At 51.3% G+C, this 5,000-nt stretch overlaps 1 non-coding gene across 1 annotated transcript in view; it reads left to right on the forward strand.

Moving 5' to 3' along the window:
• Window positions 1-4,728: 4,728 nt before the first annotated feature.
• Window positions 4,729-5,000, forward strand: part of LOC124560959 — a 1,910-nt gene continuing 1,638 nt past the window's right edge. The window contains exon 1 of the ribosomal RNA XR_006969437.1: window positions 4,729-5,000. This exon is cut by the window's right edge and continues 1,638 nt beyond it. This is a non-coding gene — a ribosomal RNA (small subunit ribosomal RNA).

Here is a 5,000-nt window from a genome sequence, read left to right on the forward strand (position 1 = left end):
AACCCGTATTGTGCCTTAACCTAACCCGTATTGTCCCTTAACCTAACCCGTATTGTGCCTTAACCTAACCCGTATTGTGCCTTAACCTAACCCGTATTGTGCCTTAACCTAACCCGTATTGTGCCTTAACCTAACCCGTATTGTGCCTTAACCTAACCCACGTTGTGCCTTAACCTAACCCACGTTGTGCCTTAACCTAACCCACGTTGTGCCTTAACCTAACCCACGTTGTGCCTTAACCTAACCCACGTTGTGCCTTAACCTAACCCACGTTGTGCCTTAACCTAACCCACGTTGTGCCTTAACCTAACCCGTATTGTGCCTTAACCTAACCCGTATTGTGCCTTAACCTAACCCGTATTGTGCCTTAACCTAACCCGTATTGTGCCTTAACCTAACCCGTATTGTGCCTTAACCTAACCCGTATTGTGCCTTAACCTAACCCGTATTGTGCCTTAACCTAACCCGTATTGTGCCTTAACCTAACCCGTATTGTGCCTTAACCTAACCCGTATTGTGCCTTAACCTAACCCACGTTGTGCCTTAACCTAACCCACGTTGTGCCTTAACCTAACCCACGTTGTGCCTTAACCTAACCCACGTTGTGCCTTAACCTAACCCACGTTGTGCCTTAACCTAACCCACGTTGTGCCTTAACCTAACCCACGTTGTGCCTTAACCTAACCCACGTTGTGCCTTAACCTAACCCACGTTGTGCCTTAACCTAACCCATATTGTGCCTTAACCTAACCCATATTGTGCCTTAACCTAACCCATATTGTGCCTTAACCTAACCCATATTGTGCCTTAACCTAACCCATATTGTGCCTTAACCTAACCCATATTGTGCCTTAACCTAACCCATATTGTGCCTTAACCTAACCCATATTGTGCCTTAACCTAACCCATATTGTGCCTTAACCTAACCCATATTGTGCCTTAACCTAACCCATATTGTGCCTTAACCTAACCCATATTGTGCCTTAACCTAACCCGTATTGTGCCTTAACCTAACCCGTATTGTGCCTTAACCTAACCCGTATTGTGCCTTAACCTAACCCGTATTGTGCCTTAACCTAACCCGTATTGTGCCTTAACCTAACCCGTATTGTACCTTAACCTAACCCGTATTGTGCCTTAACCTAACCCGTATTGTGCCTTAACCTAACCCGTATTGTGCCTTAACCTAACCCGTATTGTGCCTTAACCTAACCCGTATTGTGCCTTAACCTAACCCGTATTGTGCCTTAACCTAACCCGTATTGTGCCTTAACCTAACCCGTATTGTGCCTTAACCTAACCCGTATTGTGCCTTAACCTAACCCGTATTGTGCCTTAACCTAACCCGTATTGTGCCTTAACCTAACCCGTATTGTGCCTTAACCTAACCCGTATTGTGCCTTAACCTAACCCGTATTGTGCCTTAACCTAACCCACGTTGTGCCTTAACCTAACCCACGTTGTGCCTTAACCTAACCCACGTTGTGCCTTAACCTAACCCACGTTGTGCCTTAACCTAACCCACGTTGTGCCTTAACCTAACCCACGTTGTGCCTTAACCTAACCCACGTTGTGCCTTAACCTAACCCACGTTGTGCCTTAACCTAACCCACGTTGTGCCTTAACCTAACCCACATTGTGCCTTAACCTAACCCATATTGTGCCTTAACCTAACCCATATTGTGCCTTAACCTAACCCATATTGTGCCTTAACCTAACCCATATTGTGCCTTAACCTAACCCATATTGTGCCTTAACCTAACCCATATTGTGCCTTAACCTAACCCATATTGTGCCTTAACCTAACCCATATTGTGCCTTAACCTAACCCATATTGTGCCTTAACCTAACCCATATTGTGCCTTAACCTAACCCATATTGTGCCTTAACCTAACCCATATTGTGCCTTAACCTAACCCATATTGTGCCTTAACCTAACCCATATTGTGCCTTAACCTAACCCATATTGTGCCTTAACCTAACCCATATTGTGCCTTAACCTAACCCATATTGTGCCTTAACCTAACCCATATTGTGCCTTAACCTAACCCATATTGTGCCTTAACCTAACCCATATTGTGCCTTAACCTAACCCATATTGTGCCTTAACCTAACCCATATTGTGCCTTAACCTAACCCATATTGTGCCTTAACCTAACCCATATTGTGCCTTAACCTAACCCATATTGTGCCTTAACCTAACCCATATTGTGCCTTAACCTAACCCATATTGTGCCTTAACCTAACCCATATTGTGCCTTAACCTAACCTATATTGCGCCTTAACCTAACCCATGTTGCGCCTTAACCTAACCTATGTTGCGCCTTAACCTAACCTATGTTGCGCCTTAACCTAACCTACGTTGCGCCTTAACCTAACCTATATTGCGCCTTAACCTAACCTATATTGCGCCTTAACCTAACCTATATTGCGCCTTAACCTAACCTATATTGCGCCTTAACCTAACCTATATTGCGCCTTAACCTAACCTATATTGCGCCTTAACCTAACCTACGTTGCGCCTTAACCTAACCCACGTTGCGCCTTAACCTAACCCACGTTGCGCCTTAACCCAACCCACGTTGCGCCTTAACCCAACCCACGTTGCGCCTTAACCCAACCCACGTTGGGCCTTAACCCAACCCACGTTGCGCCTTAACCCAACCCACGTTGGGCCTTAACCCAACACACGTTGGGCCTTAACCCAACACACGTTGGGCCTTAACCCAACACACGTTGGGCCTTAACCCAACACACGTTGGGCCTTAACCCAACACACGTTGGGCCTTAACCCAACACACGTTGGGCCTTAACCCAACACACGTTGGGCCTTAACCCAACACACGTTGGGCCTTAACCCAACACACGTTGGGCCTTAACCCAACACACGTTGGGCCTTAACCCAACACACGTTGGGCCTTAACCCAACACACGTTGGGCCTTAACCCAACACACGTTGGGCCTTAACCCAACACACGTTGGGCCTTAACCCAACACACGTTGGGCCTTAACCCAACACACGTTGGGCCTTAACCCGCTCTGTAATTGTCATACGACGCGTTAAATTAGTGTAGTGTTGCCTAACTGCAACCCCCGCAATATAGTTTGCTACTCGCACTGCCTGGTCCCCAGTGTATCGCTTCATGTTAAACACCTTGCAGCGATACACTGTAATGTGGATGGCAGCAGGACGTACATGCTCAATGCCCTTCGCAGTTGTTCATTGGCATTCGCATGGCGAAGCACTTAGCCTACGCTGTGGTACGGCCTGTGTCAACTGTCCGCTGATGTTGTACGTCCAAATCACACACTGTACTGCACATTGGTCCTCATGTACTGAATGATACATCGTGGTACATGTGACCGTACAACGACTGCGCCAACAACGGCGAACCATGCGGTCCAACTGTTGTGCACTCAGCTATGTGTCGTCTCCCTATAAGAGCCGGATTGCAGTGTGGTATGCCCTGGATGGCGATCAGCATGAGCCGTCTGTTGATGTAGTGGCGCGTGTTGTCAGACGTAGTCGTCTCTTCTCACACACCGTGACAGCATGGTGCACTGCGTTCCACATCTGCGACATGCGACAGATCCCGGTTGACAGTCGTTCGCGCAATGGACATCGCATACGTACGGGGGCCACCTTCCACGTGTTCGCGAAGCGTGCACATGTTGTTGCGTGTATGTGGGCAGACATAGTGTGTCGTGACACCTGACACAGGCATGCAACAATCGTTGAATTTGCAAATGGCGATGGACGTCTACGTTTGCTGGTGACGTTACGCAAATGAACAACTGGTAAACCGTTGTGGTGCGGTTGTTCTCGCTAGAGGTGAATCAGTGATGGCGACGATCGGTTGAGCTACCAACCGGTTGTTTCAGCGATACCCACCATGCCCACGAACGTGAATGGCATGTGGGTGTGAAGCGATACGCGGCGGTGGCTGGGTGGGACCGTCCCCGGCCGGTGAGGGGGGGCCTCCCGGCGTGCTGGCCGCGCGGTGCGTGGGCGCACGCGCTACAGCCGGCTGGTGGGGGCGGCCAGTGGCAGGCGCGCCGGCCGACGGAGGCGGCAGGCGGCGCAGCTGCGCGCCGGCGCACCCTGCACGCGGCGCCGTGCGGCCAAAGTAGGTCCTCGCGGGCCCGGTGCGAAGCGCGGTGGACATCTGCAGTGTGCTGGTCCGATTGAGGACTGTGTGCGCTGAGGATGCGCCGCCGCCCGGCGCTCGGCGCCGCGACGCCGTCTGCTGCTCGGTCGCCTCTGCGGTTCTCGCAGGTGGTTTGTATCGCAGCTGTGCGGACGTGTTGGCGCGTGCGCTGTGCTGGGAGAGTTCGCTTCGGCACCCAAGTGGGGCTTTTGTCCTTCTGTGGCGCTGGCGTTGGAGCTGCCGGCCACCGTAGGTGGCGCGTGTTGTCTCCCGCCGGCAATGCCACGACAGCACGCTCCCGGGCCTCTGTCGGCAGCGGCAAGCTCAGTTGGGAGCACGGGTGGTCGCACCTAAAGCGTCTACTCGCCAAACTCCGGGCGATTGCGCCTCTCTCGAACCCGACCAAGTACTTAGGACGGCGCTGCGCGCCGCCGGGACCTGAGAGGGTTTCGAGGTGTATCGTGCAGGGGAGCTCAGCCTCCTCCTGTTTGCAGAATAATTGAGCGGACGCTTGCGTGTTCGCGCGGGCCCCCGGGACACACTCCCGGGCGGCCGGCTGCTCAGCTCTAGTTGACGCAGCTCCCTGGTTGATCCTGCCAGTAGTCATATGCTTGTCTCAAAGATTAAGCCATGCATGTCTCAGTACAAGCCGCATTAAGGTGAAACCGCGAATGGCTCATTAAATCAGTTATGGTTCCTTAGATCGTACCCACGTTACTTGGATAACTGTGGTAATTCTAGAGCTAATACATGCAAACAGAGTCCCGACCAGAGATGGAAGGGACGCTTTTATTAGATCAAAACCAATCGGTCGGCTCGTCCGGTCCGTTTGCCTTGGTGACTCTGAATAAC

Source organism: Schistocerca americana, unplaced genomic scaffold, assembly GCF_021461395.2.
Source record: "Schistocerca americana isolate TAMUIC-IGC-003095 unplaced genomic scaffold, iqSchAmer2.1 HiC_scaffold_112, whole genome shotgun sequence".
In the NCBI taxonomy this organism is placed as follows: Eukaryota; Metazoa; Arthropoda; class Insecta; order Orthoptera; family Acrididae; genus Schistocerca; species Schistocerca americana.